At 39.9% G+C, this 26,209-nt stretch overlaps 1 pseudogene; it reads left to right on the top strand.

The window, feature by feature from the left end:
• Window positions 1–223: 223 nt before the first annotated feature.
• On the top strand, window positions 224–1,383 carry LOC144308904 (putative G-protein coupled receptor 160; annotated as a pseudogene).
• Window positions 1,384–26,209: the final 24,826 nt, after the last annotated feature.

Below are 26,209 nucleotides of genomic sequence, written 5' to 3'. Positions count from 1 at the left end.
TCCACGGTTGTGCAAATGACTCAGAACTTACCTGGCATTTTGGTATAGCCAAATGACAGACAAGGAGCTAAAAGTAAGATAATTGAAGACAGTAAAACCTAAATGAAACGTAAGGATTATCAACCAAAAAAAGACCCATTGGAGAAAGCAGAGGATGAAAAATAAAATGAAACTGTTTTATTCTCTGTATTTCATGAGGCTTCATGAAATTTAATAAGAAAATATGGTGACTTTTTCTTCAAAGAACTGTGCTTTTCAGTGCCAGTTACATCAAATCAACCAGCCCCTAAGTGTTAACTCTATACTTGGGAGTATGTTATTAAAGATGCTCACATTAGAATGAGACAGAAAAACACCTATCAAAATGTTATGGTTTATTTTTGCATCTCACTAGCATTCATTGGTCTTTACTTTTGGCAAACATGTCCATTATGTTCTATCTCAGGGAATATTGTACTTTTAGGCATTAAGTTTACTAAATACCACATCTGCTTATTTACTGAAACTATTTCCTTTACTTATGGCTTATTGTATCATCCAGCTTTCTTGATAACATGTGCAAATTATTACCTGAATTTCTCTAAAGCCACCAAACTTTTGACATGTAAAGTTATTTAATTTAATTTAATTTAATTTAATTTTTTATTTGTAAAGTTATTTTATTTCTTCACAGTAATTTTCATTTGGATTTCAGTCTTTGCTTGTGTTTTGGGGGATCCAACTATCCACCAAAGCCTGAAGGCACAGAATGCTTATTCTTACCAATATCCTTTCTACTTGTGTATTCAAAGTCACTGTCTGTCATTTCCCATGGTGATGATTTTATTTATGGCTTTTATAATCTCTTGATCAGAAAGTATGACCTTGGTACAGGCTATTGGGATATCTTCCTATAGGACTGAAACTCTCCTCCATTCTTCTTTTCATCTTTCTAGTTATATTGTGGGCTTTAAAAAAGTACTCCTGACCAAGCTCATTACCTGTTTTCCTGGTAGCTGGTTACCATTTGTCCTCTTTCAAATAATTGTCTTTTTGCTTAAAAAATGTGTGTGTGTGTGTGTGTGTGTGTGTGTGTGTGTGTATTAAGATGAACATTCCCTGGTTATATTTTATCAATAGTTTTCCTATTGCCATTGTTTATTGGCTTAATTGACACATCTTAATTTAAGAGATATCACATTATCTGTGGGTATGTTTATCAACTGGAAATGATGCTTCATTCCACTTACAATTTACAATCTGGAGCAAATTGAAAAGCTTATACTAATCATAATTTGTTATATGTCAATTATATCTCAAAAAAGCTGGAAAATGTTGTTAGTATGCTGCCATAAAACTAATAACCACTATAAGAATCATAATTTTACAAATGGGAAGGCATGATGACTCATAAATCATATTATTTCATTCGTATGTGGGATTTAAGGAACAAAATACAGGAGCACAGAGGAAGAGAGGGAAAAATTAAACAAGATGAAACTACAGAGGGAGACAAATCATAAAAGACTCTTAATCATAGGAAACAAACTGAGGGTTGCTGTAGGGGAAGGGGGGGTGGGGATGGGATAACTGGTGATGGGCATGAAGGAGGGCACATGATATAATGAGCACTAGGTGTTATATATGGCTGATGAAACACTGAACTCTACCTTTGAAACTAGTAACAAACTATATGTTAATTAATTGAATTTAAATTTAAAAATAAAATAATAAAATAAAAAATAAAATTTGAGCACTGTGGAGAAAAAAAGAATAAAGTGGGAGGATTGTAGTTCTGGTCATTTGTTCCAGAATAATGAAAACTATTTTTCACACAGAAATCTGTGCACAAATGTTTATAGCAGCTTTATCTGAAATAGCCAAATCCTGGGAAGGACCCTCTGAAGGATTCAGTGGGTAAATGGCTACACAGATTATGGTGTACGCATGCCATGGAATATTGCTCACCAGTAAGAAATGAACTATTTACATATGCAACTCTATTTGCAGATTGCCAGAGAATGATGGTAAGTGAAAAAAAGCCAATATCAGAAGGTTACATACAGGATTATTCCATTCTTAAAATTACAAAATAAATGTGACACAGGCTGATGGCTGCCAGGTTGAGGAATGTTAAGAGTGGAAAGAAAGTGGGTCCGGTTGTTAAAAAAAAAAAATTAAAAAGGTAATATGACAGATCCCTGTGATGGAAATGTTTTGTAGCCTGCCTATATCAAGGTTGATATCCTTGTCACTATATTATAGTTTTGTGAGATATTACCATTGGAAGAAATTGAGCAGATGGCAACTGGGCTCTCTGTGTATTATTTCTTTCAACTGCATCTGATTCAACAATGATCCAGAAAAGAATAAACTTAAATGAAAAGATTACCATGTAATAAAATATGCTACAAATATTCAAGACAACAACAACTCCTCAAAAAGAATAAAGTGGAAGGAATTATTCTACCAATACATTCATATATTATTGGTATATTATTATTTAGCTCCAGTAATCAAAACAGTATGGTGTTGGCTGAGGGATAGACACTTGCATAAGTGGACTAGTTCAAGAATCCTCAAATAGATTCACACAAAAATGCTGACTTGAATTTTGACAAGAGTGCAAAAGCAATTCAATGGAAGAAGGATGGCGTTTTCAACAAATGGTACTAGAGCAACTAGCACCAGGACTTCCACAGGTCCAAAAAATAAATCATGACTTAAACTTCACACATTATATAAAAGTTCATTCAAAACAAATTATGATTTGACAAAGCAGGAAAGACTATCCACTGGAAAAAGGACAGTCTCTTCAATAAATGGTGCTGGGAAAATTGGACATCCACATGCATAAGAACGAAACTAGACCATTCTCTTACACCATACACAAAGATAAACTCAAAATGGATGAAAGATCTAAATGTGAGATAAGAATCCATCAAAATCCTAGAGGAGAACACAGGCAACACCCTTTTGAACTTGGCCAGAGCAACTTCTTGCAAGATACATCCATGAAGGCAAGAGAAACAAAAGCAGAAATGAATCATTGGGACTTCATCAAGATAAAAAGCTTCTGCAGAGCAAAAGAAACAGTCCACAAAACTAAAAGAAAACCTACAGATTGGGAGAAGATGTTTGCAAATGACCTATCAGATAAAGGGCTAGTATCCGAGATCTATAAAGAACTTATTCAACTCAACAGCAAAGAAACAAACAATCCAATCATGAAATGGGCAAAAGACATGAACAGAAATCTCACAGAGGAAGACATAGGCAGGGCCAACAAGCACATGAGAAAATGCTCCGCATCACTGGCCATCAGGGAAATACCAATCAAAACCACAATGAGATACCACCTCACCCCAGTGCGAATGGGGAAAATTAACAAGGCAGGAAACCACAAATGTTGGAGAGCATGTGGAGAAAGGGGAACCCTCTTGCACTGTTGGTGGGAATGTGAACTGTTGCAGCCACTCTGGAAAACTGTGTGGAGGTTCCTCAAAGAGTGAAAAATAGATCTGCCCTAGGACCCAGCAATTGCGCTGCTGGGGATTTACCCCAAATATACAGATGCAGTGAAACGCCGGGACACCTGCACCCTGATGTTTATAGCAGCAATGTCCACAATAGCCAAACTGGAAGGAGCCTCGGTGTCCATCGAAAGATGATTGGATAAAGAAGATGTGGTATATGTATAAAATGGAATATTACTCAGCCATTAGAAACGAGAAATACCCACCATTTGCTTCAACGTGGATGGGACTGGAGGGTATTATGCTGAGTGAAATAAGTCAATCGGAAAAGGACAAACATTTTATGGTCTCATTCATTTGGGGAATATAATAATTCGTGAAAGGGAATAAAGGGAAAGGAGAGAAAATGAGTGAAAATATCAGTGAGGGTGACAAAACATGAGAGACCCCTAAACTCTGGGAAATGAACAAGGGGTAGTGGAAGGGGAGGTGGGCGGGGGGGTTTGGGTGACTGGGTGATCGGCACTGAGCGGGGGCACTTGGCGGGATAAGCACTGGGTGTTATGCTAAATGTTGGCAAATTGAACTCCAATAAAAAAATTTAAAAGATAAATTATGAACATAAAAGGAAAACATAAGGCAATAACAAAAATTTTAAATAGATAGCAAAATCTTTGAAATCTCAGGTTAGGAAATGAGTCCTTAGGCTTGAAACCAAAAGCATGATCCACAAAGAGAAAAATTGATAAACTGAACCTCATCAAAATTAAACACTTTTGCTCTGTGAAAGCCCATGTAAAATTGAAAAGACAAGCTACCGTCTGGGAGGATGTATTTCAAACCATATATTTGACAAAGGATTAGTATTTAGAATATATAAAGAATTCTCAAGAGACCAAAGTTAAAAAGTATATATGCCAACTAGAAAGTGGACAAAAACATGAACAGCCATGTCACTGCAGAGGATATAATGTGGCAAATAATCTCTAAAAAGATAACAAACACCATTAGCCATTAAGAAAGCATATTAAAATGACAATGAACTAGCACTACATATTTGCCACACCGGCCAAAATAATAACAAAATAATACTGACAATACCAAATGCTGGTGAAGGTGTGGAGAATCTGGAGCACTTATACTCATGTGTATTTCTTGGAAACATAAAATGACATTGCCACTCTGCAATACAGTTTGGTAGTTTCTTAAAAACTAAATAGACAGTAACTGTACGTCCTAGACATTTTACTCTTGGGCATTTACACCATATAAATAAAAATTAATATTTGCCAAAATTCCGTATAAAAAATGCTCATAGCAACATTGTTGGTAATAGCCAAAAACTAGAAACAGCCCTGATGTCCTTCAAACAGATGAATGGCTAAGCAACCTATGATACATCCATTGCACAGAGTTCTACTCAGCAATAAAAGGAATGAACTATTTTTTGTATATTTTTATTGGAGTTAAATTTGCCAACATATAGCATAACATCCAGTACTCCTCCCATCAAGTGCCCCCCTCAGTGCCCGTCAGCCATTCACCCCAAGCCCCGCCCACCTCCCTTTCCACCACCCCTTGTACATTTCCCAGAGTTAGGAGTAACTCAAGCTCTGTCACCCTCACTGATATTTCCCACTCAATTTCTCTCCTTTCCCCTTTAGTCCCTTTCACTATTTTTATATTTTCCAAATGAATGAGACCATATAATGTTTGTCCTTCTCCGATTGACTTGCTTCACTCAGCATAATACCCTCAACTTCCATCCACATCGAAGCAAATGGTGGGTATATGTCGTTTCTAATGTCTGAGTAATTAATATTCCACTGTATACATACACCACATCTTCTTTATCCATTCTTTCGATGGACACTGAGGCTCCTTGCACAGTTTGGCTATTGTGGACATTGCTGCTATAACCATTGGGATACAGGTGTCCCGGGGATTCACTGCATCTGTATCTTTGGGGTAAATCCCCAACAGTGCAATTGCTGGGTCGTAGGGCAGATCTATTTTTCACTCTTTGAGGAACCTCCACACAGTTTTCCAGAGTGGTTGTACCAGTTCACATTCCCACCAACAGTGCAAGAGGGTTCCCCTTTCTCCACATCCTCTCCAACATTTGTTGTTTCCTGTCTTGTTAATTTTCACGATTCTCACCGGTATGAGGGCACATCTCATTGTGGTTTTGTTTTGTATTTCCCTGATGGCAAGAGATGCCGATCATTTTCTCATGTGCTTGTGGGCCATGTCTATGTCTTCCTCTGTGAGATTTCTGTTCATGTCTTTTGCCCATTTCATGATTGGATTGTTTGTTTCTTTGCTGTTGAGTTGAATAAGTTCTTTATAGATCTTGGATACTAGCCCTTTATCTGATATGTCATTTGCAAATATCTTCTCCCATTCTGTAGGTTGTCTTTTAGTTTTGTGGACTGTTTCTTTCGCCGTGCAGAAGCTTTATACGTTGAATAAGTCTGAATAGTTCATGTCTACTTTTGTTTCCCTTGCCGTCATAGATGTATCTTCCATTAAGTTGTTGTCGCCAAGTTCAAAAAGGCCTGTGTTCTCCTTGAGGATTTTGATGGATTCTTGTCTCACATTTAGATCATTCATCCATTTTGAGTTTATCTTTGTGTATGGTGTAGGAGAATGGTCTAGTGTAGTTCTTCTGCATGTGGCTGTCCAATTTTCCCAGCACCATTTATTGAAGAGACTGTCCTTTTTCCAGTGGATAATATTTCCTGCTTTGTCAGATAATAGTTGACCATATGTTGAGGGCCCGTTTCTGGGTCCTCTATTCTATTCCATTGACCTATGTGTCTGTTTTCGTGCGGGAACACACTGTCTTGATGAGCCCAGCTTTGTAGTACAATCTGAAGTCTGGCATTGTGATGCCCCCAGCTCTGGTTTTCCTTTTTAATATTCCCCTGGCTATTTGGGGTCTTTTCTGACTCCACACAAATCTTAAGATGATTTGTTCCAACTCTCTGAAGAAAGTCCGTGGTAGTTTCATACAAATTGCATTGCATGAGTAAGTTTCCCTGGGTAGCATTGACATTTTCACAATATTAATTCTTCCAATCCAGGAGCATGGAATATTTTTCCATCTCTTTGTGTCTTCCTCCATTTCTTTCAGACGTGTTCTGTAGTTTTTAGGGTACAGATCCTTTACCTCTTTGGTGATGTTTATTCCTAGGTATCTTATGCTTTTGGGTGCCATTGTAAATATGATTGACTCCTTAATTTCTCTTTCTTCAGTCTCATTGTTGGTGTCTAGAAATGCCACTGACTTCTGGGCATTGATTTTGTATCCTGCCACACTGCCGAATTGCTGTATGAGTTCTAGCAATCTTGTGGTGGAGTCTTTTGGGGTTTCTCTGCACACTATTATGTCATCTGCAAAGAGGGAGAGATGGATGTCTTCTTTGCCAATTTGAATGCCTTTAATGTCTTTTTGTTTTCTGATTGCTGAGTCTAGGACTTCTACTACTATGTTGAATAACAGTGCTGGGAAAGGACATCCCTGTCATGTTCCGGATCTAGGGGAAAGGCTCCCAATGTTTCCCCATTGGGAATGATATTTGCTGTGGGCTTTTTGTAGATGGCTTTTAATATGCTGAAGAATGTTCCCTCTATCCCTACACCCTAAAGAGTTTGGATCTGGAATGGATGCTGTCTTCTGTCAAATGCTTTCTCTTCATCTATTGAGAGGATCATATGGTTCTTGTTTTTTCTCTTGTTGATATGGTCTATCACACTGACTGCTTTATGAGTGTTTAACCAGCCTTGCATTCTGGGGATAAATCCCACTTGGTCATGGTGAATAATCTTCTCAATATACTGTTGGATCCAATAGGCTAGTATCTTGTTGAGAATTTTTGCATCTGTGTTTATCAGGCATATTGGTCTATAATTCTCCTTTTTGGTGGCGTCTTTGTCTGGTATTGGAATTAAGGCGATGCTGGCCTCGGAGAATGAGTTTGGAAGTATTCCATCTCTTTCTATCTTTCCAAACAGCTTTAGTAGAATAGGTATTGTTTCTTCTTTAAACGTTTGATAGAATTCCCCTGGGAAGCCATCTGGCCCTGGGCTTTTGTGTCTCGGGAGGTTTTTGATGACTGCTTCAATTTCCTCCCTGGTTATCGGCCTGTTCAAGGTTTCTATTTCTTCCCGTTCCAGTTTTGGTCGTTTGTGGTTTTACAGGAATGCATCCATTTCTTCTAGATTGCCTAATTTATTGGCGTATAGCTGCTCATCATATGTTTTCAAAATCGTTTGTATTTCCTTTGTACCAGTTGTGATCTCTCCTTTTTCATTGGTGATTTTATTTACTTGAGTCTTTTCTCTTTTGTTTTTTAACAATGCTGGCTAATGGTTCATCTATCTTATTAATTCTTTCAAAGAACCACCTCCTGGTTTTGTTGATCTGTTCCACAGTTCTCCTGGTCTCCATTTCATTGAGTTCTGCTTGAATCTTTATTAACTCTCTTCTGCTGGGTGTAGGTTTTATTCGCTGTTCTTTTCCTGTTCCTTTAGGTGGAAGGTTAGCTTGTGTATTTGAGTTTTTTCCAATTTATTGAGGGATGCTTGTATGGCAATGTATTTTCCTCTCAGGACTGCTTTTGCTGTATCCCAAAGATTTTGGACAGTTGTATCTTCATTCTCATTAGTTTCCATGAATTTTTTTTCATTCTTCTCTAATTTCCTGGTTGACCCTTTCATCTTTTAGCAGGATGCTCTTTAACCTTCACGTGTTTGATTTCTTCCAAATTTCTTCTTGTGATTGAGTTCTAGTTTCAAAGAATTATGGTCTGAATATATGCAGGGGATGATCCCAATCTTTTGGTGTTGGTTAAGACCTGATTTGTGACCCAGTATGTGGTCTATTCTGGAGAAAGTTCCATGTGCACTTGAGACGAATGTGTATTGAGTTGTGTTTGGATGTAAAGTTCTGTAAATATCTGTGAAATCCATCTGGTCTGGTGTATCATTTAAAGCTCTTGTTTCTTTGGAGATGTTGTGCGTAGAAAAGCTGTCGTTTGCAGAAAGTTCCGTCTTGAAGTATCCCAGCATTAGTGTATTATTATCTAAGTATGTCTTAACTTTGGTTGTTAATTGATTGATATACTTGGCGGCTCCTACATCAGGGGCATAAATATTCACGATATTTAGATCCTCTTGTTGGATAGGTCCGTTAGGTTTGATATAGTGTCCCGCTATATCTCTTACAACAGTCTTTGGATAAACTTTAATTTATCTGATCTGAGGATGGCTACTCCTGTGTCTTTTGAGGACCATTTGAATGGTAAATTGTTCTCCAACCTTTTTATGTTTAGGGTGTAGATGTCCTTAGGTCTGAAATGAGTCTCTTGTAGACAGCAAATAGATGGGTCTTGCTTTTTTATCCATTCTGAAACCCTGCGTCTTTTGATGGGATCATTAAGCCCATTCACGTTCAGAGTTAGTATTGAAAGATATCAATTCAGTGTCATCATGATACCTATTCAGTCCCTGTTTTTGTGGATTGTTTCTTTGGACTTCCTCTTTCTTTTACAGAGTCTCCCTTGTTATTTCTTACAGAGCTGGTTTGGTGGTCACATATTCTTTCAGTTTCTGCCTATCTTGGAAGCTCTTTATCTCTCCTTCTATTCTGAATGAGAGCCTTGCTGGATAGAGGACTCTTGGCTGCATGCTCTTCTCATATAGGACCCTGAATATATCCTGCCAGCCCTTTCTGGCCTGCCAGGTCTCTGTGGAGAAGTCTGCTGTTAATATAGTATTTATCCCTATATGAGTTAGGGATTTCTTGTCTCTTGCTGCTTTAAGGACTTTCTCTTTATCCCTGGAATTTGCAAGTTTCACTCTTAAATGTCAAGGTGTTGAAGGCTTTTATTGATTTTAGGGGATGGGGAATCTCTCTTTCTCCTCGATCTGAATGCCTGTTTCCCTCCCCAAGTTAGGGAAGTTCTCAGCTATGATTTGTTCAAATACACTTTCTGGTCCTCTGTCCCTTTTGGCACCCTCTGGAACCCCAATTCAATGTAGATTTTTTTCCTTCTGAGGTTGTCATTTATTTTCCTTAACCTTTCTTCACGGTCTTTAATTGTTTTTGTTTTTGTTTTTCTCTTTTCTCCTCAGCTTCCTTCCTAGCAAGGATCACCTTGTCTTCTATGTCACTCACTCTTTCTTCTACCTCATTAAGCCTCATCGTTAGGAACTCCAGTTTGAATTGCATCTCATTTAATTGATTTTTAATTTCAGCCTGATTAGATATAAATTCTGCTGTCATGAAGTCTCTTGATTCCTTTATGCTTTTTTCCAGAGCCACCAGGAGCTTTATAATTGTGCTTCTTAATTGTCTTTCTGACATCAAATTGTAATGTAAATTCTGTAACTCTGTGGCAGAGAGTACTGTTTCTGATTCTGTGTTTTCTGGTGAGTTCTTCTTTCTAGTCATTTAGCTCAGTGCAGAGTGGCTGAAAAGGAGTTGTACTGGGAAAAGGAAGAAAAAAAGAAAAAAACAAAACAAAACAAAAAACAAGGCAGTATCTTCTGCTTCTATATACTGTAAGTCCCTTGACTCCCCTGGAGCTTTCTAGCACTGCTCAGTCAAGAACTTGCTCTTCTCCTATCCTTCCAGTTGGGAAGGGGCATGCTGTGCTGATTGTCAGGTGTGTGTACCTGGGGGCGCTGCCCCTACCCCTGCCAGGTGTTGGGCTCAGTGGGAGCTGTTATCCTGTGAGGCCCCTGTTCCTTCCCTGGAGGCCCCGCTACATCCCAGGGACAGGGTGACACCAGGAGGGATGACAACACTGGGCGTGGCCAGCTCTCCAGCCCTGGAGTCAGCTCCGACAGTAACTACTGCAGTCTCCCAGTCGGCACTGCCCTGGATGATCCCGGGGACCGGCGAGGGGGAGGGGGGGGAGCGGTGCTGATCTGCATAGCCTGGGGCCGCCCGGTGGCAGTAGCGTCCTTGCTGTCCTGAGCCCTCCCCTCCTCCACCTGTTTAGGCGGAATGAAGGATCCTAGGCTGTGTCAGTTCGGTGCCCTGGGATCCGGGACCTGTGCTGCTAGAATCGCGCTCCCGGCGGCTCCCGAAGGCAGCAGGGCGCAGCTGAGCTTCCCCTGAGGCCCTGCCAGGCGCTCTCCAGCCCTTTACTGAGCTCTGCCCACTGTGTGTGTGGTGCTCTCCCACAGGATCAGTTCCTCTGTTAGTGACCCCGGGAACCTGGAGGCTCCACTGCCCCTCCTGCATTTCTGCCCGAGTTCCTTGCTCAGTGCCTTTCCATCCAGGAAGAATCCCGTGCGGATTTTTAAAGTTCCTGCTTCTCCGGGACTGGGCTTTCCTGTCCTGGAGGCCTTCGCTGCCTGGCCTCAGCCCGGCTCCTCGTTGGGGCCCCTCTCCCACTTGATTAATTTTTATTTTTTATTTTTTTTCCCGTCTTCCTACTTTGTTAGCAGCACACACTCTTCTCTCTGTAGCGTCCCAGCTGTTCTCTCTTTAAATCTCAGGTTGAATTCATAGGTTTTCAGGATGATTTGAAAGTTATCTAGGTAAGTTGTTGGGGACAGGTGACTTGGGGACCCTACTCTTCCGCCATCTTGCCCTGCCCCCTGAACTCTTAATACATTCAACAACTTGGATGAATCTTCAGAGAAGTATACTGAGGAAATAATAAATATAGCCAAAAGGTTACATGCTGTATGATTTCACTGTTGCATCATATTTGAAATGATAAAATTTTAGAGATGTAGAATCCATTTGTGGTTGCCAGATTAGGGGAGTTAGGGACCATAGCACAGGAAGATGTGTGTCATTAAAAGGGCCATGTGTGTGATCCTTGTGATAAAGGACTACATCAGTATCTTTACTGTGGTGTTGGATACACAAGTCTACACATGTGATAAACTTGTATGGCACTAAATACACACCTACTCCTACACAAATAAATACCACTGGTAAATCTGAATAAGATCAGTGGATTGCATCCATGTCAATATTCTAATTGTGATATTATACTATAGTTTTGCAAAATCTCATCTGTATTACTTCTTACAACTTCATGTGAATCTATAATTCTCACAATACAATTTTAAAATACGAAATAGAAAGGCATGTATTGAATGAAAAACAGTACCAAATTGAAGTAGAGGTGATGAATATGAATTGTAAAAATCGATACTAATATGAGGGAAGGATTTTTGTAATACATGTTGCATTTTCTCAGAACTTTGCATTTAAACATATCTAGATTGATAAATGGCTTCATCACCTGCTGGGTGAATGAATGACTTAACCTCTCTGACCCACTGTTACCTCATCTAAAAATGTGAATAATAATATTATGTTACCACCTCTGTGAAGCCGTTCCTGAAAACTTGAATTCCTTTGTTCATGTTTCAAGCTTCTCTAGCTCACTCCTGCCATGGCTCTCATCATATTTGCCTTTTAATTATTTTCACTGTGGTTGTCTGCTTACTAGACTATGAACTACTCAAGCACTGTTATCCTATAAGAATCATCCCTATGTCTCCATAGCCTGCCTCACCCAGCACCTGGAGCCTGGTCCCCAGAAAATGAGGGATGATGACACATAATGCTCACTCAAAAAACATAGCTATTATTATATTGTCATTTTGTTCACAGGAAATAATATATTGAAAATGAGAGAACGTAGAATGTCTCTACTTGTATGCATGTTCATAAGAACAGGATTGGGGTGGTCTGGTAGTGGTGGCTTTTATCCCCATATCTTGTTCAGAATATTCTGATACCACTGTATTCTCCACTTTTCCCCCTTCATAAACCCAAATACAAAAGAACTGATGAACAGTGTTGGGTTTCAATAAAAACTAGTTGGATGAATACAACACTGCCATCAGGTTACTTTAGTTTTTCAGAGAATAATTGCAGATGTCATTCAGGCTTACTTCAGCATAATCAAGAACGTGAACTCAGTGATCAGTGGCCTTGGGTGAGTCCAGGTGAGCTCTTTCACATTCAAAACAGACTTCTCTCTCTTTTCCTCCTCAGACTTCTCTCTTTGTTTTCCTCTTGCTGCTTTGGCCACAACTCCGCTGTATATGCTTTTCTCACAGGCTTCCCTCCCCTGTGTCCTTTCTTTGCACTTCCGCAGCTTTTCTGTTTATGTTTGCCTAACCAAAATAGTTGTGAGATTCCCAGATGCCAAAGACTATGATCCATTCTTTCATTTCTCACGTCCAGGATATCCCTAAAACATGGTAGGCATTGCTGTTTTCTTACTGCATTTATTAATTTATCTTTGTAATGACTCTGACAGAAGGGACACTCCCTTTATTCTATAAAATCTAATGTAGATATTAATGTGTAGGTACCAGGTAGTAGACAGGCTATTGTAGTGAGTGGTGAATACGTTACATGAGTATAATGTGGAGTTCTTTTCTTTGCCGTCTCACACACAGAGAATCACAGTTTTCAGTACCCAGAATGGCTTCCAGTAATAGTGGTGTGTGGAGTTTGGGGAATTCACTTTCACAGAACACAAGTAAAACAAAATATTGAAAAACAACCACTTCAAAAAAAAAAAAAAAGGAAAAAAAAGAAAAACAACCACGTCATGGTACGGACAGACAATTGAAACCCTGAGAAATGTTTCTTTATGAAAAAACTGCTACAGTGTCAGGTAAGAAGGAAAGTTTGTGGCCTTTTTCCTGGGGGTGTCCTCATTCCCTCTCTCCAGCTCAGATCGTAAAAGTCAACTGTTGTGCTGTGTAGAGGTGGTGGACTCAATCTGGGAATGTTGACAGGCCAACTTAGAGATTTTGCACAGATAGTTTGGAAGTAAAGAGTCACAAAAGGGTTGAGATATCGTATTCTCCAGTGCTTATGGTCTGACTGCTAAATTATGCATCCATGAGGGAGACCCAGGGAGTCAGGAAAAAATTGGAAGTCTTGGATGACTTGTGATGGATGTTGCTATAATTTTTAATGCACTCCTCAACCCACAGGCAACTTGGACGACAGAGAGAGGTAGCCTTACTGGTTTGAGTAGGGCTGCAATATTTAGCAAATAAAAATAAAAATTCCCAGTTAAATTTGAATTTTAAATATACTAAAAATATTATTCATTGCTTATCTGAAATTCAAAAGGCATCTTGTGTTTTACCTGGCAACCCTAGGATTGAGGTGTTTGGACAAAAGCTCCACCCTAACTTTCTGAATACAAAACTGTACAGGTGAAAGGGAGACTGCCAGAATTCCCAGCCAAAAAAAAAAGAGAAAAAGAATGTAAGGAAAGAAAAGAAAAGAAACAAAAGAAAAAGAAGAAGGAAAGGAAAGGAAAGGAAAGGAAAGGAAAGGAAAGGAAAGGAAAGGAAAGGAAAGGAAAGGAAAGGAAAAAATGCTGAGCACAGACATTATTGCCTATACACATCTGGGAAACAGTTTTAGCAGTTGAGTCCAGTTGAGGTCACAATAATTATCAACTAATAGAAAAAAAAAGATGAAGCTAGAAACATTCAGAAAACAAAACAAAATCAAAATCGCTAGAATGTGCCATCTATAAGTTCATCTTTCAATTCAAATTTATTAGATAGGGAAAAAATGGAAAGTATAACTCATTACCAAGACAATAAATGAGTCAGGACGCCTAGGTGGCTTAGTGGTTGAGTGTCTGCCTTTGGCTCAGGGCATGATCCCACAGTTCTGGAATCGAGTCCCGCATGGGGCTTCCCACCAGGAGCCTGCTTCTTCCTCTGCCTATGTCTCTGCCTCTCTTTCTCTGTGTCTCTCTTGAATAAATAAACAAAATCTTAAAAAAAGAAAGGAAATGAGTCAGTGAAATCTGCCTCTATGTAAAACTAGATATTAATTTAGCAGATACACTTCAATGCAACTATTATAAATAAATTTAAAAATTTTAAGAAATAAATATTTAAAAGTTAAAGGAAAATAGAGTGGATTTGGGACAAAAATAGGGAATATTAGCCAAGAAATAAAAATTCTGAGAGAAAAACAATGGAAAATCTAGAGCTGAATAGCGTAATAACCAAAATGAAAAAAAATTCACGAGATTTACTGAGAAGCATAACTGAGATAACAAAAGAAACCACTGCAAAACATGAAGACAGAACAATAGAAATTAGTCAATCTAAAGAACAGGGATAAAAGAGTGAATGAAGCTTCAGAGGTCTGTGCAAAAATATCAAGCACCCCAACATATGTGTAATTGTAATACAGAAAGGGCAAAAGAAAAAGAAGGGGCAGACAAAGTTTCTGAAGAACAAAAGACAAAAAAAAAAATTCCCCAAATTTGGTAAAAGTATTAACTTAAAGATCAAAGAAACTAAATGAGCTCCAAGCAGGAGAAACACAAAGAGAAGCAAAACTCAAAAGCCAAAGGGAGAAAAGGAAATTTTGAAAGCAACAATAGAAAAAAATAATACATCAGAGAAACAGAACATAAAAAAGCCTCATGAAGGGACCAAGCCTGGAACAAAGAACGGATAAAATCAAGTGTGGATACAGTGTACTAAATGAGAGGAGAAGTTGGAGGGGTAGGCAGAAGCCATACAGTCTAGTGTCTTGCAGGCCATGCTAAGGAGTAACGATTTTATTAAAGTTAAAGTGGGAACTCAAAAATTTAACAGGTCCTGACATAATTTGTTCAATATGCTGAAGAAACATGGTGGCTACTTTGTGGACAATATATTTCACAGGGATGAGAGTTGAATAAAGGAGGAAAACTGAGATGTTAATTAAGGCAAGAGATGAGTGACATTGGATTTTAAAGTGGTAGTAATAGATGAGACAGTTGTACTCAGGATATATTTTGAAGATAGAATCAAGAAGACTTGTTGATAGGTATTAGTGAAAAAATATATATATACATAACAAACCCAAGAGTCCATCCAAACAGGGAAGCCATGTAGGTTAGACAAGTCTGAGTTTCAGAGAAAAGAATGGTGCTCAGATATAAATTTGGATGGACTCCATATTTTGCTTCTTTACTAAAATCTATCTACTTTTACCCAAATTTCTGATTCCTCAGGTACACACTCTGTATTTTTTCCAGAGTCTTTAGTTGTAATTAGTGGGAGAGATAGGAGATAGTCAGTAGTGGGTTCTCTCTCTCTCTCTCTCTCTCTCTCTCTCTGTGTGTGTGTGTGTGTGTGTGTGTGTGTAATCTCTAGGGTTTTCTACATATATCATTTTGCCAGTGAACAGAGATAGTTTTACCTTTTCCTTTGTAATTTGGATGACTTCTACTTCTTTTTCTTGCCTAGATATTCTCTCTGGGACTTCCAAGTGATATGTTAAATAAAAGTAGTGAAAGCAGTCACCTTTGTATTATTCTTAATTTTAGAGTAAATATTTCAATCAAATGCAATGTTAACTGTAGGCTTTACATCATGACCTTTATTATGATGTACTTTTCTTTATTCCTGTTTTGTTGAGTGTGTTTATCAGGAAAGGGTGTTAAATATTATCAAATGTAATTGATATCAATTGAGGAGATCATGTGGAATTTTTCCTTCATTATATTCACATAATGAATTGCACTGATTGACTTTTTTGTATGTTGAGGTATCTTTTCATTCCAGAAATAAATCTCACTTGGTTATGGTGTATAATCTTTCTAATATGCTATTAAAGTCTGTTTGTTAGTATTTTGTTGAGGATTTTTGCATCAGTATTGACCAGGGATATTGGTTCTTGTCATGTTTTTGTCTGGTTTTGGTGTTATGGCAATGCTGGCTTTGTAGACTGAGTTAAAAAATGTTCTGTCCTTGGCAATTGTTTGGAAGAATTTGTGGAAGATTCCTGTTAATTATTTTTAAATGTTTAGAAAAATCAGAATTGAAACAACCTGAGTATGTGCTTTTCTTTGTTGGGAGTTTTTTTTTTTTTTTTTTTTTAATTCCTGACTCAGACTAATTCTTTGTGATGCGGTCTTGTTAGATTGTTTGTTTCTACGAATTTATTCATTTCACCAAAGTTATACAATTTGTTGACCCAGAATTGTTTATAGCATTCTTTTATATCCTCTTTATTCCTGTAAAACCTGTTGTAATTTGGGTCCTCTCTCTCTGTCTTTTAAGTCAATATACGTAAAGTCTTGGTGATTTTTTCTTTTTTAGAAACAACTTTGGGTTTCATTGATTTTTCTCTGTTATTTTTTCTGTTACTCATTTAATTTATCTCTAATATTTATTGTTTCCTTCTTGGGAAAACTTAAGATCAAAATATGTGGACTGTTGCAAATTATATATCCAATAAGGGGTTAAGAACCGAAATATATAAAGAATTTACACAACTCAATGCCAAAACAACCAAACAATCTAATTTTAAAAGTGAGCAAAGGACCTGAATAGATAGCTTTCCAAAGAAGATACACAGAGGGCTAACAGACATATGAAAATATGCCCAACGTTACTAATTATCAATGAAATGCAAATCAAAACCACAATGAGATATCACCTTACACCTGTCAGAATGGCTAAAATGAAAAACATAAGAAATAACAAATGTCAGTGAGGATGTGGAGAAAAAAGAACCCTTTTGCACTGTTTGTGGGAATGTAAATTGGTGCAGTCACTGTAGAAAAAGTATGGAGGTTTCTCAGAAAATACAAAAAAAATAGAGAATATGCAATCCAATCATTCCACTACTGGGTATTTACCCAGAGAGTATGAAAACATGAATTCAAAAAGATATATGCATCCCTACGTTTACTGCAGCATTACTTACAATAGCCAAGATATGGAAGCAACCTAAGTGTCCATTGACAGACGAATGGATAAGGAAGATGTAATGTTACATAATATATAATAGGGTATTACTCAGCCATAAAAGGATGAAATCTTGCCATTTGCAACAGCATAGACAGACCCAGGAGGTATCAGTATTACCTGATAAGTGAAAGAAGTAAAAAAAAAAAAAGGACAAACGCCATATGATTTCACTCATATGTGGAATCTAAAAAAATATGAATGAATAACACAAAAAGCAGAATCAGATCTATAAATATGAACAAATTGATAGTTGCCAGAGGCAAGGGGAATGGAGGGGTGGGCAAAATGGTTGAAGGGGGGAGGGAGATACAGGCTTGCAGTTATGGAATGAATAAGTCATGGGAATAGAAGTCACAGGATAGGTAATATACTCAATAATATCGTAAAAGCATTGCTGGGTGACAGATAATAGCTATACTTGTGGTGAGCGTATCATAACATATAAACCTCTTGAAATCATGATGTTGTACATCGGAAACTAATATAAAATTGTGTTTACTCAAATAAAAATAAAAATGAAATGAAATTAAACAAAATAAAATAAGATTTTGTGGGAATAGAAAGCTAAAAACAAAACAAACAAACACAGTTGGCCTCGGCTACAATGGAGAGACTACCTAAAGATCCTAGCCAGGAGAAACACTTGTAAGGTGAGGATGATATCTTATAGCATGAAGCGTGTACTTGGACCAAGGGACAAACATATGGAGCTCCTTCTCCAACAGCTAGAACATATGGACATGGGAATCAAGGTGTGGAGAAAGAGGTGGTACTTTGCACAGTTACATCCTATACCAATTAAGATTTCCATTCCCGGGACAGTTAGCAGAGAGTGAATACCTAAGGATTAATTTTCTACGAGTGGTTACAGTAATGGTTATGCTGCACTGGGGGCTGAAATGGCCACCTCTCCATTACCATTGAGTCAACAGGCAAAGAGAGCATGAAGGTAGTGGCCAGATAATTTACTGTTTACCAGGTGCAAAAGGATCGCTGTTTAACACTGTGGGCTAGGAAAAAAAATGGACAAAGCCCAGGAGATCTTTTGAGATGTAGCTTGCGCTGTGTTGTCATGATTCCTAGGAGAAGAATCACAGTCCCATCCAGATGAGATCACCAAGAATGAAGGTATGAGCCACTCCACCAAGGAAAGTACTTCCAAGAAGTTGAAGTTGAGTAAAAGGGTAATTGTGGCAGATTACAAGTTCCAAAAGTGGCCACGTTGTGACTCCTTCATCAAGAAGTAGAGTCTTTTACCTCTCTTCTTGAACCTGGGTGAGCTTGTGACTGCTCCAACCAAGAGACTACCTTGTGACTCTTGAGACTGTTATACAAGTGACAAATGACTCTTGTCATTTGGGAACTAGACGCTATGTTATGAAGAAGTCCAGGCCATGTGAAGAGGACATATAGATGCTGCTACAAACAGCCGTAGCACAAATCTCAGCCAGCAGCCAATATTTACTAGTAGACATATAATTCACTGGACCTTCAGATGATTCCAGTCTCTAGCTTTTGAGCAACCCCAGCTGAATCTAAGAGGAGTAGAGATGAGCTGTAGCTAAAGAGCCTTGCCCAAATTTCATATACGGCAGCAAAATTAATGTCATTGTTTTAATCCTTGTTTGGGGATGATTTGTTATACAGCCATATGAACTGTAGCAGAGACTATTACTTGTATTTACGTTCTTCATTATAAATGTGATTAATTCCTTCAATTTATTTCTACTCTCTAGCTTTAAAGTACTGTTGGTGGGACTGTATTCCTAAGATTTGGGGTGCCCTCACTCTAGTCTCTGTTTTTCTATTGTATCAGAATGTAATTCTTGGTTGAGGGACAGGAGTGGGGAGTGCATTGTGCCTGAGGGTTGAATCAGTATACAAACAACACAGAATATACATTGTGTAGTTAGTTCAGTGAATGGAATGATTGCATGCATGAGTAAATGGATGGGTAGATGGACTAACTGTTTGGGAAAACATGAGATCTGTGCCCCAATCCCCACACAGAGTCAGGAAAGGTGTGTTGGGCTTTTTTAAAAAAGATTTTATTTATTTATTCATGAGGGATACACAGAGAGAGGCAGAGACATAGGCAGAGGGAGAAGCAGGCTCCCTACAGAGAGCCCAATGCAGGACTCGATCCCAGGACCCCAGGTCATGCCCTGAGCCAAAGGCAGACACTCAACCACTGAGCCACTCAGGCATCCCAGGAAAGGCTTTAAAGATCATAGTTATTCAAAAAGAGAACCCGAGTCAGAAAGGTCACATTCATTAAAGAGAACAATCATTTAGAAATGTATTAGGGCCATCCAAGTATACCTTGTTACTGTGAATCACAAGCAATGTTGTGTGGATGTTCCACTCTTGGAATCTTGGTGGCTATGGGCTCCAGTCCATGGTGTATGTGGTAGAGACTGTCTGTGGTCTTCAATATCCAGTCACTCTTCTTCACAACAGAATCCAAGAGCTTCAGCTACTGCATTATCCAGCCTCTCATAGTGCTAGGTGGGGCCAGTGAGTAAATTCTGGCCCATGACTTGTGAGCAAAGGCAACTTATAGGATCTCTGGGTTAATCCCTTAAAGAAAACTGCAATTTGTTCCATTTCCTCTTACCCCTCCCCGCTGGATGAACTTGGCTGGCATGTAGACCAGGATCAACCATGCAGATGAAAACAGGATTTTAAAGGATGGATAGGTTTCTCTGCTTCCAGACCATCTACCAATACAGGAAGGCTTTATGTGAGAGAGAAATATACTGCAGCTTAATAAAGACACAGTAATTTAGGATTCTGCTTAAGTGACCATGCTGAGATTTTGACTGACCCAGGGAAAACACTCTAGGTTTTATTGTGCTCATCTCCAGGTATCACCAATACCCTTTCCTTGCATGACGCCTCCAGGGCTCCAGGGCTAGAAGGAAAGAAAAGGGTCTCAGGGAGCCCTCTGGGCATGGACACCATGGTAGGTAGAGCATAAAGCACTGTAATATTTTCTATGAGATAAAGCTGGCCCTTGGCTGCTTGGGTGATCAGAAAGGTGGAAATAAGATGTGCTCCCTGTGATATATCAGGTGGGGCTAGATGGCAACTGTCCCCTCCCTTGGTTAGCAGTACTATGCACATTCATCAGGCAATTGGATAGAGGACTCCCACCCCCATCCAGGGGGTGGATGCACTTGGTAGTGCATCCCAGTGAGGAGGTCTCAATCCTTTGGGGGTCACTCATCTGTTATAGATCAAAGCTGTGGGCCTGTGGAGAAGGGAGATGGACTTTTCTGCCTCTGGTAGAGCCCTATTTTTTTCTGGGCTCCATAATGTATATAGTTGAGCCTAACCTGAAGGTTCCAGGGACTTCTTGGGATTCATCTCAGCCAGAGGGTGGCTGAGTTGGAGGATCCCTACAGAACTATAGCCCATAGCCCAAGTGATCCAGGGATGCCTCAGGACCGGTAGCAGTGAAGTTCATGGGCAGAGGACACTACATGACAGTGACTGACAACCCACCAGCTCCTGCCAAGGAGGGTACTAGGACAAGCTGAAGATGAAATGGAGTCTGAGGCCATTGCACTCCATAGGCCTGTTTCATCTCATGCTCACACAGCATCTCTGTAATGAAGATATTAATATCTCAACCTTATAGGTGAGAAAATCAGGGCTCAGAGAGGTAAAAAGACCTGTCCAAGGTCACACAGACCGAGGGCAGAATTTGAACAAGAACTGTGATTTCCAATGTGATTCCAAGATCTACACTATCTGCAATATGCCAGAGATAGCTAGAGAGGAAGGGAGAGAGGGAGAAAAGACAACTTGGATTGATAAGATATAGGAGAGAGAAGGCCTATATTCACATCCCACTGAACAAATTATCTCTTGTCTAACTTCTATGTGTCAACCTGTGTTCTTTCTATCACTCTAAGATACACAAAAGAAAGGCTCAACAATTCTGACCAACCTTTGGGTTCCCCATACATCATGTCTGGCCTGAGGATGATGAGACTGGTTCTAATTTCAGCTCAGCCATGGACTTGCTATATGACCTTGGTGAGGCAAATCCCCTCTGGGCCTGGCCTTCCAAGAAGAAGGAGAGTGAGGTGATGGCTAAAACTTCTTTCCTCTCTAACCCACTGGATTCTCAGAGATATTGTTGTTGTTGCTGTTCATCAGATCAACTCCTTTTCCCTGCCCTTGTCTCATGGGAATATGGGCACCTGGCTGAGTGGACCTCTCAAGCTGGGGCCAGCTTGGGCCCAGCCAACTGGCACAGCATTCAGGTTCCATCTCACTCCAGACAACCAGCCTGAAAGTCACTCTGACACTTGGATCTAGAGTGGAAGGAGGCTCAGAGAGTGAAACAGGTAAGTGACAGCTGCTACCCACATCGGTACTGTCCTGGTGTGCTCTTTCCTCCTGGCTCCCAAGGAACATATCTGATGCCACTCCAAGGCCTAGGTCACCCTTGCCATTGGAAAAGTGCTGGTGGAGCAGGATACTCATGAATCCCCACTTATCTCACAGGAGGTCTGGCCAGCCCTCCCACCCCTGACCTTGAGACTTTCAAAGATCATGCAGTTAGTAGGAAGCAGAAGCAGAACCCACCTGCAATACTGGGAAAGTAGGAGACTAAATTCAGGTCCCACTTCCTTGCAGGAAAGTCCCTTGGTCTCTCTACTCTCAGTTTCCTCATCTGTAAAACGTGGATGATGATCCCAGCCCAGGGAGTCAATACATGAAGCTTCAAGTTCCAACTTGAGCTCAATGTGTGAGGTTCTCCATGGGTCTGGCCCTCTCTGTGACTTGGACTTCCAGGCTATGTAAGGAGAGAATGGGGCCTGTCATCTCTTGGCCCTTCCATTTCTAATACTATGGCTTTCCCTGCCTGCCTTCCTCCACCATCTTACCCTCAGCCAGCCCTGGTTCTTGGGCAGTGTTACTTCTCCTCAAGAGGAAGCTCATTATAAGCCTCTACCAGCAGCTTCTGGCCCAATTCTGACCTGCTTTGCTTGGGAGTATCTTTTGGTTGGTCAGACACTGGAGGGGCCAAGAGCCTTGTCCTCCAGTTTTCCCTCATGATTCTTGAATTTCTGGAGTTCCTCACACCTTCATCCAGGAAGTTAAAAATATAATGTACTACCCAACACCTTCTTTGGATACCTCCAAGGCCTGTATCATGCTGCCTTCAGTCTCTGACAGTCATGGTTATAGACCCAAACAGTTGACTAGCAGCTCTGGACAAGTTACCTGTCCAACACTCTCCAACTCTACTTCTCTCTACCCTGAACAGAAAGCTGTACCCACAGATATTTCTTGAACATGCCTAGGCTAATGAGCTCATTCTCTCCTGAGGCCATGGACTCCTGCTTGCCTTGGGGGCCTTACATTGTCTTTGCAGACCCCTTGAGTGAAGATCAGGTTTTTAGAGGGGAGCCTAAGGAGAGCAATGATTAATCATACCTCCAGGGGCCTATGGGAGAGGATCTGTTGCTTTTGGTGTGGTACATGTCAGTCTGCCTAGCACCCATGAAACCACAGTAGAGGTGAGGTGTTTTCACATCTCCTTCAGCCAGCAGTGACCATGCTTGGATGACTGTGTCTGAGGCAGCTCAGAATGGTATCTGGCTCCAGCCACCACCTCCTGTTTATAGGTTTTCCCCACTACCACTAACCTCTCACTCCTAAGGTGACAGACCACAGGAGAAAGAAAAACCTGGGGCCAGATTCCAGGCCAGACTCTTCTTCCCTTTCCAAGGGTGGCTAAGTCTGGCCTCTGTTCCATTTCCTAATGAATGGACTGGAAACCAAGAAGCAAAGAGTTTCTGATTGTAGAAGCAGCAAGAAGCCATAGGGAGCCTAAACTCAAATTCTGTAATTTCCTAAGTGAAGAAACTGAATCCCTAAGAGGTTCAAATTCTTATCCTAGAATCCTTACAGAGGAAGGGTCATTATAGGCCTCTTCCCAACAAAGATGCCTGTGGGTGCATCTGTTCTTGATGGGGCATACTCATGTTGCCCATGCCTATCATGGATAGTGTGTAGCTCCTCCAGGGTCAACTTTTCATGGTGGAGAGGAATCTTGATTGTCTTTCCCTTTAGCAGAGTATCTTTTGTCATTATATTGATGGCATTTTTCTGATAGGACCTAATGAGCAAGAAGTAGCAACTATTCTTGACTTACAAGTAATGCATTTGCATATCAAAGGATGGGAAATAAATTCCCCCCCCCCCAAATCAGAGGCCATCTACCTCGGTGAAATATCTAGGGCTCAGGTGATAGGGGCATGTTGAGAAGTCTTTGGTAGACCCTGATAGTGCAGGCCTCTAGCATTTTAGAACAAAGTTCTGTCATCATCTATATATAACCACTCTCCTTTTGTGAAACTACTCTTGGCCTATTACTGGGACTTAGCAGAGACTGAAAGCTTAGCCATGGACCAACAAGTTACCATGTGACCTGAACTGGGTGTTATCTGACTCATGAAACCACAAAGTTGGGTGTGAAAAGCAGCATTTCATCATCAAATAGAAGTAATATATACATGACTGGGCCTGGGTAGACCCTGAAGACATAAATAAGTTACATGAAGAAGTGTCCATGGTCCCTACTCCTGATACACTGCCTTCTCTCCCCCAGCCTACACCTATAGCCTCATAGGGATTCCCCTATGATCACTTGACAAAAGAAGAGAAGGCTTGGGCCTGGTTTACAGATGGTTCTACATGATATATAGACAATAGCCAAAAATAGACAGTTGTAGCACTAAAGTTCCTTCCTGGGACAACCCTTAAGGTCAGTGGTGTAGAGAAAGTCTCATAGTGAGCAGAACTTTGAATAGTGGACCTGGCATTCCCTTTGTTTGGAAGAAGAAATGGTCAGATGTGTGATTATATACCAATTCATGAACTATGGCCAATGGTTTGGCAATCTAGATGGTCAGGGACTTGGAAGAAGCAACACTGGATAATTGGTAACAAGGAAAGTTAATGAACCAGTGTGTAGATAGACTTATGAATAAATGAAATGCATGAAGATATTGTGTTCTACATGAATACCCACCAAAGGGTGACCTCAGCAGAGGAAGAGTTTAATAACCAGTGAGTCTCTTTCTCTAGCCACCCCTATCATAAATCAATGGGCTCATGAACAAAGTGGTCATGGTAGCAGGAATGAAGGTTACATTGGGGCTCAGCAACATGGATGCCCATTCACCAAGTTTGACCTGGCTCTGACCACTGCTGATCAAACATTCTGCCATCAAAAGGGACCAGCATTGAGTCCCTATTACGGTACCATTTGCTGAGGTGATCAGCCAGATACCTGGTAGAAATTGATTATATTGAACCCTTTCCATCAGGGAAGGGACAGTATTTTCTTTTTTTAATTAATTTATTTTTTATTTATAAATTTATTTTTTATTGGTGTTCAATTTGCCAACATATAGAATAACACCCAGTGCTCATCCCATCAAATGCCCCCCCCCAGTGCCCGTCAACCAGTCACCCCCACCCCCTCCACCTCCCTTTCGACCACCCCTTGTTCGTTTCCCAGGGTTAGGAGACTCTCATGTTCTGTCTCCCTTTCTGATATTTCCCTGAAATCTGGCATTGTGATGAATTGTGAATCATGCCCCCAGCATGAGTGGGAGATATCAGAAAGGGAGACAGAACATGAAAGACTCCTAATTCTGGGAAACAAACTAGGGGTGGTGGAAGGGGAGGTGGGCGGGGGGTGGGGGTGACTGGGTGACGGGCACTGAGGGGGGCACTTGACGGGATGAGCACTGGGTGTTATTCTATATGTTGGCAAATTGAACATCAATAAAAAATAAATTTATTTTTTAAAAAAGACAATAAAATATGTATGAATAAACTTATCCAAAGAGGTGAAAGCTCTGTACTCTGAAATATATAAACTACAGATGAAAGAAACTGAAAATGACACCAAGATGCTTGGGGTGGAAGAACAAATACTGCTAAAACGTGTGTACTATCCAAAGTAATCTACACATTTAATGCAATCCCTATCAAAATACCAACAGCATATTTCACAGAAGTAGAACAAACAATCCTAAAATTTGTAGAGAACCATGAAAGGCCTTGAATAGAAAAAAACTCATGAAAAAAAAAAAAAAACCCGGAGGGTGCCACAATTCCAGATTTCCAGTTACATTACAAAGTGGTGGTAATTAAAACAGTATGGTACTGGCATAAAAATAGACACAAAGATCAATGACATAGAACAGAAAATCCAGAAATATACCCACAATTACATGAGTCAATTAATCTTTGACAAAGGAGGAATGAATATACAATGTGGAATAGTCTCTTCAACCAGTCGTTTGGGAAAACTGGAAAGCCACATGCAAAAGAATGAAACAGGACCACTTTCTTTTGCCATACATAAAAGTAAATTAAAAACAGATTAAAAGGCAGCCCCGATGGCCCAGCGGTTTGGCGCTGCCTTCGGCCTGGGGTGTGATCCTGGAGACCCTGGGATCGAGTCCCACGTCGGGCTCCCTGCATGGAGCCTGCTTCTCCCTCTGCCTGTCTCTGCCTCCTGCCTCTCTCTCTTTCTGTGTCTGTCATGAATAAATAAATAAAATATTTTTTTAAAAAATAATAAAAAATGAAAACAGATTAAAGAACTTTTAAATGTGAGATCTGGAACCATATAAATCCTTGAAGAGAGAACAAGCAGTAACTTCTCTGACATCGGCTGTAGCAACATTTTTCTAGATATGTATGTCCCCTGAGGCAAGGGAAATAAAAGCAAAAATAAATGATTGGGACTATATCAAAATGAAAAGCTTCTTTTTTCTCTGAGGGTTCATTTTTATTTTTTTTATAAATTTATTTTTTATTGGTGTTCAATTTACCAACATATAGAATAACACCCAGTGCTCATCCCATCAAGTGCCCTAAAATTAGGGATCTGCCCTATGACCCAGAAATTGTGCACTGCTGGGGATTTACCCCAAAGA

This window comes from Canis aureus, chromosome X, assembly GCF_053574225.1.
Source record: "Canis aureus isolate CA01 chromosome X, VMU_Caureus_v.1.0, whole genome shotgun sequence".
Taxonomy (NCBI): domain Eukaryota; kingdom Metazoa; phylum Chordata; class Mammalia; order Carnivora; family Canidae; genus Canis; species Canis aureus.
The sequence above is the reverse complement of the archived record's forward strand: the minus strand, read 5'-3'. Positions and strand labels throughout refer to the sequence as shown.